This window comes from Triticum aestivum, chromosome 2D (genome assembly GCF_018294505.1).
Source record: "Triticum aestivum cultivar Chinese Spring chromosome 2D, IWGSC CS RefSeq v2.1, whole genome shotgun sequence".
Lineage (NCBI taxonomy): Eukaryota > Viridiplantae > Streptophyta > Magnoliopsida > Poales > Poaceae > Triticum > Triticum aestivum.
This window is the reverse complement of record NC_057799.1, coordinates 328,309,472-328,321,629: the sequence shown is the minus strand read 5'-3', so window position 1 is coordinate 328,321,629 and position 12,158 is coordinate 328,309,472.

The window sequence follows — 12,158 nt, the reverse complement described above, 5'->3', positions numbered from 1 at the left end:
AAGAGGATCCTTCGATACTTGCAAGACACGTCACATTATGGGCTTCAACTATACAAGTCCCGCTCGAAGGATCTCATAGCATATACCGATGCGGATTAGGGAGGATGCCTGGACACACGTAAGTCTACTTCTGGGTTTTGTGTCTTCCTTGGCACAAACCTCCACTAGTAGAAAACTGGGCTTTGGTCACAGGGCAATATTCACATTAGTCCCGGTTCAGTCACGAACCGGGACTAATGCGAGCATTGGTCCCGGTTCGTGCGGCCAGGGGCCTGCCGGGCCTCGTGGGGGCATTGGTCCCGGTTCGTCCGGCCCCTTTGGTCCCGGTTGGTGGGACAAACCGGGACCAATGGGCCACGCTCCTGGCCCACCATCCTTTAGTCCCGGTTCATACCACAAACCGGGACTAAAGGGCTGGTCCTAGTTGCGGCCAGTGTTTAGTCCCACCTCGCCAACCGAAGGGCGCTCACACCAGTTTATAAGCCCAGCTCCTCTCAAAGTGAAAATAGATGCCCTTATACAGGGAATTTGACCTAAATTCACAGTAAATTTCTTTGAATTTCATAGAAATTTATTATGAATTTAGGTTGAATTTTCTCTATAGGCGCATCTATGTTCATTTTTTATAGTAAATAAAATAAATAAACCTTAATAAAATAAATAAAAATAAATAAACCTTAATAAAATAAAATAAAATAAACTATAGTAACTAAAATAAATAAACCTTAATAAATTAAATAAAAATAGCAGCAGTAAAATAAATAAAAATAGCAGCAGTAAAATAAATAAAAATAAAATAATTAAAGTAAAATACATAAGTAATTAGAAATAAAATAAATAATTTTTTGTTGTAAGTAGAAACAAAACAAAACAAATAAAGTAAAAGAGAAAACAAAAAACAGAGAAAAATTATGCCACCTACTGGGCCACCACGGCCTGAATACGACTTGAAACCCATCCATGGGCCAGGATTCAGGCCCGCAGAAGGCCCAGTAGGCCCCACAGGCAAAGAGAACGGTTAGGCCCGAAAGCCTGCAGTTGAGAGGAGCTCGAGAGGGTGGGCGCAGCAGCGCTTATAAACCACTCTCGAGCCCTCTCAACTAGCGAGGTGGGACTAAACTTTTGACGCGGGGCAGCACAAGGCCTTTGGTCCCGGTTGGTGCCACCAACCGGGACTAAAGGTGGTCATTGGTCCCGGTTCGTGGCACCAACCGGGACCAAAGGCCTTTAGTCCCGGTTGGTGCCACGAACTGAGACCAATGAGTTTCCTATATATACCCCATCGCCATAGCAGAGCACTCCACAGTGCTCTGTTTTTTCTGGCCGGCGAGGGGAGGGCATTTGGGTGCTCTAGCTCACCTCCTGTGCACATGAGGTGTTCGATGAAATGTCTGAGCCACACTAGTTAATCTTTCTCCTCTCGAAACTCGACCTCCGAGCTCCATTTTCCCCGAGATTTGTCTAGGTTTAGCGGTCCGTCACGTCCTGTCCCCGTGTTCACCGCCGTTGATCGCCCGCACCGATCTCGTCGCCAGCACCACCGTGGTGAGCCTCTTGTTCTTATCTTCTTTCTAAAAGGAAAAAATTCTTACTTTAGATAGTTACTTGTCTAATTTTGTTACTTTTATTATTCCTTCTTATTACATAGTGCGATGGTTTTGGTATCCGCCCCCGTCGGCCCTCGTCCTGTCTATGATTCGTATGTGGTATATATTATCTTTTTATAACTATTTGGTTCATTTATTGTTTATGACAAATATACCGACCAACGTGACATAGATTTTATTTATCTAAGAGGTGGTTGAACCGGAAATTCTAACCGACCCTATTGTCGAGAGGTTAAATTTAGTTGAAGAAGAAAACAATTACTTGAAGGAAAAAATAATAAAAAATGAGGAGAAGATGATATTGGAGTTGCATGTTGCGGATGTCGTCGATGATCACAAGATCAAGATGGATGCAATGCGCTTGAAGATTAGAAAGATTAGAAAATATGCCATTCATACCAAGGCTTGGTATCATTATGTCGTTGGATCAATTGTTACCTTGGTTGCGATTATGATCGCATTTGTTTTCGCATTGAAATGTTTTACATAGTTTCAATGTATGGTTTAATTAATTAGATGCTCTGGAGAGCTATATATATGTTGTTAGATGAGAACTATGTATGTACTTTGGTTTTAATATGATGATGAACTTCTATTAATTTGGTCACTTAATTATCTATTCATGATGTTCTGTAATGGTTTTTGACACACTTAATTATATATAATGCACGCAGATGAACCGGCAATGGATGTACGGTGACAGACACACCTCCAAGTACATTAAGGGCATGCATGATTTTCTCGAAGTGGCTGAGGCAAACAAGCAAAATGGTTTTATGTGTTGTCCATGCCCTATATGTGGGAATACGAAGTCTTACTCTGACCGGAAAATCCTTCACACCCACCTGCTTTACAAGGGTTTCATGCCACACTATAATGTTTGGACGAGGCACGGAGAAATAGGGGTTATGATGGAAGACGGCGAAGAAGAAGAGGACGATGACAACTATGTGCCCCCTGAATACGGTGATGCTGCAACGGGGGAAGCTGTTGAAGATCAAGAGGAACCAGACGATGTGCCCAATGATGCTGCAAGGAGGGAAGCTGCTGAAGATCAAGAGGAACCAGTGCCTGATGATGATGATCTCTGCCGGGTCATTGTCGATGCAAGGACGCAATGCGAAAGTCAAAAGGAGAAGCTGAAGTTCGATCGCATGTTAGAGGATCACAAAAAAGGGTTGTACCCCAATTGCGAAGATGGCAACACAAAGCTCGGTACCGTATTGGAATTGCTGCAGTGGAAGGCAGAGAATGCTGTTCCTGACAAAGGATTTGAGAAGCTATTGAAAATATTGAAGAAGAAGCTTCCAAAGGATAACGAATTGCCCGACAGTACATACGCAGCAAAGAAGGTCGTATGCGCTCTAGGATTGGAGGTGCAGAAGATACTTGCATGCCCTAATGATTGCATCCTCTACCACGGTGCGTACAAGGATCTGAACGCATGCCCGGTATGCGGTGCATTGCGGTATAAAATCAGACGAGATGACCCTAGTGATGTTGACGGCCAGCCCCCCGGGAAGAGGGTTCCTGCGAAGGTGATGTGGTATGCTCCTATAATACCACGGTTGAAACATCTGTTCAGAAACGAAGAGCATGCCAAGTTGATGCAATGGCACAGTGAGGACCGTAAGAAAGACGGGAAGTTGAGAGCACCCGCTGACGGGTCGCAGTGGAGAAAAATCGAGAGAAAGTACTGGGCTGAATTTGCAGCTGACCCAAGGAACGTATGGTTTGGTTTAAGCGCGGATGGCATTAATCCTTTCGGGGAGCAGAGCAGCAATCACAGCACCTGGCCCGTGACTCTATGTATGTATAACCTTCCTCCTTGGATGTGCATGAAGCGGAAGTTCATTATGATGCCAGTTCTCATCCAAGGCCCTAAGCAACCCGGCAACGACATTGATGTGTACCTAAGGCCATTAGTTGAAGAACTTTTACAGCTGTGGAATGGAAACGGTGTACGTACGTGGGATGAGCACAAACAGAAGGAATTTAACCTGCACGCGTTGCTGTTTGTAACCATCAACGATTGGCCCGCTCTCAGTAACCTTTCAGGACAGACAAACAAGGGATACCACGCATGCACGCACTGTTTAGATGACACTGAAAGTACATACCTGGACAAATGTAGGAAGAATGTGTACCTGGGCCATCGTCGATTTCTTCCGACCACCATCAATGTCGAAAGAAAGGCAAGCATTTCAAAGGCGAGGTAGATCACCGGAAGAAGGCCGCCATGCGTACCGGTGATCACGTACTTGCTATGGTCAATGATTTACACGCAATCTTTGGAAAGGGTCCCGGCGGACTAGCTGTTCCGAATGACGCTGAGGGACACGCACCCATGTGGAAGAAGAAATCTATATTTTAGGACCTACCCTACTGGAAAGAGCTAGAGGTCCGCTCTTCAATCAACGTGATGCACGTGACGAAGAACCTTTGCGTGAACCTGCTAGGCTTCTTGGGCGTGTATGGGAAGACAAAAGATACACCTGAGGCACGGGAGGACCTGCAACGTTTGCACGAAAAAGACGGCATGCCTCCGAAGCAGTATGAAGGTCCTGCCAGCTACGCTCTTACGAAAGAAGAGAAAGAAATCTTCTTTGAATGCCTGCTCAGTATGAAGGTCCCGACTGGCTTCTCGTCGAATATAAAGGGAATAATAAATATGCCAGAGAAAAAGTTCCAGAACCTAAAGTCTCATGACTGCCACGTGATTATGACGCAACTGCTTCAGGTTGCATTGAGGGGGCTTCTACCAGAAAACGTCCGATTAGCCATTGTGAAGCTATGTGCATTCCTCAATGCAATCTCTCAGAAGGTGATCGATCCAGAAATCATACCAAGGCTAAGGAGTGATGTGGCGCAATGTCTTGTCAGTTTCGAGCTGGTGTTCCCACCATCCTTCTTCAATATCATGACGCACGTCCTAGTTCATCTAGTCGACGAGATTGTCATTCTGGGGCCCGTATTTCTACACAATATGTTCCCCTTTGAGAGGTTCATGGGAGTCCTAAAGAAATATGTCCGTAACCGCGCTACGCCAGAAGGAAGCATCTCCATGGGCCATCAAACAAAGGATGTCATTGGGTTTTGTGTTGACTTCATTCCTGGCCTTAAGAAGATAGGTCTCCCTAAATCGCGGTATGAGGGGAGACTGACTGGAAAAGGCACGCTTGGAGGGGACTCAATAATATGCAGGGACGGATATTCTTGGTCTCAAGCACACTACACAGTTCTACAGAACTCTACCTTGGTGACCCCGTATGTCGATGAACACAAGAACAGTCTGCGCTCCAAACACCCGGAGCAGTGTGACGACTGGATTACATGTGAACACATCAGGACTTTCAGCGGTTGGTTGGAAACACGTCTCAGAGGTGACACCACTGTTTGTGATGAGTTGTACTCGTTGTCCAGGGGACCATCTTCGACTGTATTGACTTACAAAGGATACGAGATAAATGGGAATACATTGTACATGATCGCCCAAGATCAAAAGAGCACCAACCAAAACAGCGGTGTCCGCTTTGATGCAGCAACCGAGAGGGGAAAGGACACATATTATGGTTACATAATGGACATATGGGAACTTGACTACGGACATGATTTTAAGGTCCCTTTGTTTAAGTGCAAATGGGTCAATCTGTCAGGAGGCGGGGTACAGGTAGACCCACAGTACGGAATGACAACAGTGGATCTGAACAATCTTGGGTACACTGACGAACCGTTCGTCCTAGCCAATGATGTGGCACAGGTTATCTATGTGAAGGACATGTCTACCAGACCGAGAAAAAGAAAAGATAAGGAAGCGAATACATCATACGATGAGCCAAAGCGCCACATAGTTCTTTCAGGAAAAAGGGACATTGTGGAGTGGAGGGCAAGACAGACATGTCTGAAGATTATGAAAAGTTTCATGAAATTCCTCCCTTCAAAGTCAAGGCTGACCCAAGCATCCTGATAAACGATGAAGATTATCCATGGTTACGGTGCAATAAGCAAATGACACAAGCGAAGAAAAAGTGAAGACTTTCTCCCGCAACTATTATGATGATACCATGCCAACTTTGTAATAGACGAGTATGATACCATTGTCCGTTTTGTACACGAAGTGCATCTAGTTTTTGCCGTAACCCTCTCAACTTTCTTGCACATGCTATGTGGATGAAATGATGATACCATGCCAACTTTCAACCTTTTCAGAGTTCATTTGAAATGCTTTTCAATTTTAGGGTCTTATAACTCAAAATAATTAGTAAATGCATGAAAAATAACAGGCCAAAAATTAAAAATTATGCCACCTACTGGGCCACCACGGCCTGAATATGATTAGAAACCCATCCATGGGCCAGGATTCAGGCCCGTAGAAGGCCCAGTAGGCCCACAGGCATGTACAGAGAGGTTAGGCCCGTAATCCTGCTTTAGAGAGGAGCTCGACAGCTCAGGCGCACCGCACCTTATAAACAGGTGCGGCTCTCTCTCAGCTAGCGAGGTGGGACTAAACTCCCACCACCACGCCGCTGTGCAAGGCCATTGGTCCCGGTTGGTGGCACGAACCGGGACCAATTCCACCCTTTGGTCCCGGTTGGTGCCACGAACCGGTACTAATGAGGCTGTGGCCCCACGAGCACCTTTAGTACCGGTTCGTGGCACGAACCGGTACTAGAGTTTCTTTCTAAGCAGTTTTTTAGTCCCACCTCGCTAGCTGAGAGGCACTAGGAGCGGTTTATAAGCCCTGAGTGCAGAGACGATGAAGAAGAGGCGCAATGCTCACCTTCACGTTGCTTAGCTTCAAGCCTTGAGGAATAAGGTAGACTGCATGGAGCTATGTGCAGTGCAGTCTACACTATTCCGAAAGGCTTGAAGCTAATCAACGAGCATTGCGCCTCTTTTTTATTTTTAATAACTTATTACAACTCCGGACTTCTTCTGTTACGACAAAATAAAATAAACTTTAATAAAATTTATGAAACTAAAATTAACAAAGTATTTTCTGTTCAAAACATTATAAGAAACCTCTAGTATTATTGAAACTAAAACCATATAAAATTGATGCAACTAAAATTATCGAAGAATTTTCTGTTCAAAATCACTAAAAGCAAAAAGAATTTTCATAAAGAACTTTTTTTGATAGAAACTTTAATAGCAAAAAGAATTATCATAAAGTCAAATAATTAAGTAATTAAAAACAAAATAAAATAAAATAAATAAGTTTTTTGTTGTAAGTAGAAACAAAACAAAATAAATAAAGCAAAAAAGAAAAAAACTAAATACAACAAAAAGAATTTTCATAAAGAACTTTTTTTGATAGAAACTTTAATAGCAAAAAGAATTATCATAAAGTAAAATAAATAAGTAATTAGAAACAAAATAAAATAAAATAAATAAGTTTTTTGTTGTAAGTAGAAACAAAACAAAATAAATAAAGCAAAAAAGAAAACAAAAAAACTAAATACAGCAAAAAAATGTTGGGGCGCTGCCCGCTGGGCCTTCCAACCATCGGTTTTGCAAATACAGGCCCAGAAGGGCTAGAAGGCTCAACGGGCAGCGCGCCAAAGTGTCACGCCCAGTATGCGATACTATCCTAAAGAGACTCGAAGGTCCCAACAAGGATAGAACCACATATTGAAACGCTTTTGCAAGGTGGATATCATTACATCAACATTACATAATATATGGGGATACATACAAGGCATACAAATGCCGCAAGAATACAACAATACATCATACATAAGATCAACATCCGGCTACGGATGAATCATAAACAGAAACTCAAACGACATCCACCCTGCTAGCCCAGGCTGCCGACCTGGAACCTATCCCCTGATCGAAGAAGCAGAAGAAGAACTCCAAATCAAGAAACATCGCTCTCGCGTCATGATCATCGCAAAACCTGTACCTGCAACTGGTGTTGTAGTGATCTGTGAGCCACGAGAACTCAGCAATCCCATTACCATGGGTATCAAGACTAGCAAACCTTAATGGGAAAGGAATGGATAAGTAGTGAGGTTGCAGCAGCGACTAAGCATGTATGGTGGCTAACTTACGCAAATAAGAGCGAGAAGAGAAGCAAAGGAATGGTCGTGAAACTAGCAATGATCAAGAAGTGATCCTGAACTCCTACTTACGTCAAACATAACCCATAAACCGTGTTCACTTCCCGGACTCCGCCGAGAAGAGACCATCACGGCTACACACGCGGTTGATGCGTTTTAATTAAGGTCAAGTGTCAAGTTCTCTACAACCGGATATTAACAAATTCCCATCTGCCACATAACCGCGGGCACGGCTTTTGAAAGATAATACCCTGCAGGGGTGTCCCAACTTAGCCCATTATAAGCTCTCACGGTCAACGAAGGATATTCCTTCTCCCGGGAAGACCCGATCAGTCTCGGAATCCCGGTTACAAGACATTTCGACAATGGTAAAACAAATCTAGCAAAGCCGCCCGAATGTGCCGACAAATCCCGATAGGAGCTGCACATATCTCGTTCTCGGGGCACACCGGATGAGCAGTCCGTACAACTAAAACCAGACCTCAAGTTTCCCCGAGGTGGCGCTACAAAGGGCTCTAGTTTGGACCAACACTCGGAGGAGCACTGGCCCGGGGGGGTAAATAAAGATGACCCTCGAGAGCGCGACTCCCAAGGGAAAAAAGGCTAGGTGAGGCAAATGTAAAACCAAGGTTGGGCCTTGCTGGAAGAGTTTTATTCAAAGCGAACTGTCAAGGGGGTCCCATAAATCACCCAACCGCGTGAGGGACGCAAAATCAAGGAACATAACACCGGTATGACGGAAACTAGGGCGGCAAGAGTGGAACAAAACACCAGGCATAAGGCCGAGCCTTCCACCCTTTACCAAGTATATAGATGCATTAATAATATAAGAGATATTGTGATATCCCAACATAAACATAATCCAACATGGAGCAATCTTCATCTTCACCTGCAACTAACAACGCTATAAGAGGGGCTGAGCAAAGCGGTAATATAGCCAAACAATGGTTTGCTAGGAAGGGTGACAAAGGTTAGAGGTTCATGGCAATTTGGGAGGCTTGAAGAGCAAGTGAATAGGTAGCGCAGCATAGCGATAGAACGAAGCAACTAGCATAGCAATGATAGTAATGAGATCCAAGGTGACGGCCATCTTGCCTGAAATCCCGCTAGGAAGAAGAACGAGTCCATGAAGAAGATGAAGCCATGAAGACAAACGAATCCTCACGATCGCAACGACACGGGAACTATCGAGAAGAATCACACAACAAGGTAAACACACCACACATGAACAAGGCATGATGCTCAACCAAGTATGATGCATGACAAGGCTATATGAAGCTACTCATGACGAGAGATGATGCATACAAGAACAACACATCAAGGCAAGTTTAAATGAGGCCGGAAACAACATATAACAATTCCGGTAAGTCCTCATATGCAAATTTCGAAATTGGTCCAGAACTGACCAAGCATTAAGTTGAAGTTTTTAAACAGCAAGCTAAAGAGCACCATGATGATCTACACGAAATTCTAGTCAAATTACATATAAAGTTCATTAGATTCGGAGCTACGGCCTAGAAGATATGAGCAAAACAAGTTAAACATGGCATTGATGCAAAATGCATACAAACATTAAGCAAACACCTCAAAACAAGGATGCAACATGATAATATGAGTCTACATGCAAAACTAAGCAAGTTTCATATAGAGCATGCTCAAAACGGAGCAACGGTGCAACACATACGCTCCGAACAAGACATAGCAACAATCTGTCCAAAACAGCAACTAGGCATATTGCAAGCATCAAAACAATATGCTACAGCAACTCAACATAACAACAAAGCATATGGCAGTAATCTACAGGAGATGCTTAACAAAAGATGAACACTGAGCTACAGCTAGATCACAACATAACAAGCTCAAACAAGCATGGCAAAAGTGCAAAAGATATCAGGTTCACAGACTTGGTGAAATTACTGGACATGCCTGAAACAGCATCAGGTAGCAATGTTCAGAGCACGAAATCAACATGCTACAGGAACTTAACATGGCAAAACAAGGCATGACAGTATTCTACTAAATACATATGACAAACGTCCTTTACTGACCATAAGCCAAAAAGGACCAGAAGATATTATGGCAACCATGTGAACATAGCAAGTTTCGTTAACAGGTTTCAGACAGCAGAAAACAGAGCATGGCAGAAACAGACATTGAGGGCATCTTGGTGAGCTTTTTTATGCACTCACCACAAGGCAATGCATGACAAAACAAGCATACCTACAGCAAGAAGGCATGTTTATGAAGCTATCCATGGCAAGAGAAAGTACATAGCATGTATGAAACAACTACAACAAGCTTGGCAAAATTGAATAACACGTAAACAATCTGCCAGAAATATTTTATAGCAAAAGTAAGGCAAGATTGAGTCATGCTATGGCACTCCATAATTGCAAACAAGGACAGGTATGGATCAATTACAACAATATCTACAAAACATCCTTACTGAATATCTCCAAAATATGCATGGATCTCTCTGTAGCATCAAGTTTACATGGCAACAAAATAACAGCAGACAAAGACGGAGAAAATACCAAGTCCCTGAAATCAGAAACATTACAAAGCCTAGTTTTCATGCTTGTGCTAGTCACCACAGAGATCACAAAAATACATGGCATACACTACTGGAAAGAGGCATGGCATACAACAAAACACATGTAGAGCTCATGCCCATAAGATGCACAGATTAAATGATACAAAAATAACAAATCCTCAAGTTCTGATAAGTAACAGCAGATAACAGCAACTAGCACTCTTGCACCAGAGATTTGGGCACCAAGATGGACTCTAATGAACATGGTGCAATTTAACAAAATGTAGAGCATCATGAGGCGAACATTTCGATATATTACACGCACAAAACGGAGATGTATGCATGGAGTTATGATGCGTTGAACAGGGGCATGTAATATCAAAATTATCGGGACTTGGAGATTTCGGGAGAGGGGAAGAAAGTCAACCTTACGGGATTTGGATCCAGATCGGGTCGAGGCTTGGCTCGGGCTCGCCGGAGGACGGCGGCAGAGGCGCGGTCGACGCGGTTCCGGCGCGGCGACGCGGAGGGAGAGGAGGCGGCGGGGCGGCATGCCGGAGGAAGGCGGCGGCGCGAGGAGGCGGCGGGGCTGGAGCGCGAGGCGGCGGCGGCAGTGGACGGCGGCGGCGCAGCGGCGAGGCGCAGGCGACGGAGCACGGGCGCGCCGGCGAGGGACGCGGGCGGCGGGAACGGGGCGGCACGGCTCCAGTGCGGCGAGCGGCGGCGGAGGACGGGCCCTGGGCCCCGGGTGGCGCGGTGGAGGAGGGCGCTGGCGGCGGTGAGGTGGCGCGACGCGAGTGGAGGGGTGCGGCGGCGGGGTGATGTGGCGACTTGTGGTTGGCCGGAGCGACGTGTCCGGCGGACATGTCCGGCGCGGACGGGCGTGTCCGACGGCGCGAGGAGGAAGATGCTAGGGTTTAACCTGCGCGAATTTCGGGGGAGGGGGTGTTTATATAGGTAGAGGGAGTTAGGAGAGTCCAAATGGGGTGCGGTTTTCGCCCACGCAATCGTGATCGAACGACCGAGAGCATGGCGGAGACTTAGAGGGGTTTTGGGCTGTTTAGAGAGGGGTTTTGCTGCAACACACAAACGGACTTTGCGGTTACCCGGTTAACCGTTGGAGTACCAAACGACCTCCAAATGGAACGAAACTTGACCGGTGGTCTACCGGTGGTATACCAAGGCCACTTGACAAGACTCGGTCCATTCCGAGAATGTTCCACACCCCCTCACAAAAAGAAACAAGAGGGGTGCGCCGGAAGAGGTGGGAGTGCCGGATTGCAAAACGGACAACGGGGAAAATGCTCGGATGCATCAGACGAACAAGTATGCAAATGCAATGCACATGATGACATGATATGGGATGCACGACATGAAGAAAAATGCAACACGCAAGCAGCTGACAAGGCAAGGACGGCGAAAAACTGGCAGGCACCTGGCACATCGGATCCGGGGCGTTACAACACTCCTCCACTAACAAGAGATCTCGTCCCGAGATCTTAGGACCGAGACGGAAGGAAAGGGGATGAGGTGAAATAAGAACAAAACAGTGAGGATGAACAAGTCAAGAACACTCGAGTAGGAAAAAGGAATGTTGAATGAGACCAGAAGCAAAAGCTCAAGAAATAAGAGTGAATTCGAAACCACTCCGGTTGGAACAAGATAGAAAAGGAATAAGAATGAAAGAATTTATGCAGCACTCCGGCTGAACAAGGAAAGAATAGAACATGAACTTGAGAAATGGGATGATACTTGACTTGAGGAGCAACACAAAATCTCCGGAAGACTTGAATTAATAGAATGAGAAGAACAGGGAAGAAAATGACAACTTGTGCCACGAATGAAATAGAAAGCAACCTTAGAAGAAAGGATTGAACGGAGTTGTTTGAAATTCGACAACAAAAGAATAAGTTTGTTGTGGTCTTATAGGTAACATCTCAAGATCATAAGGTGATA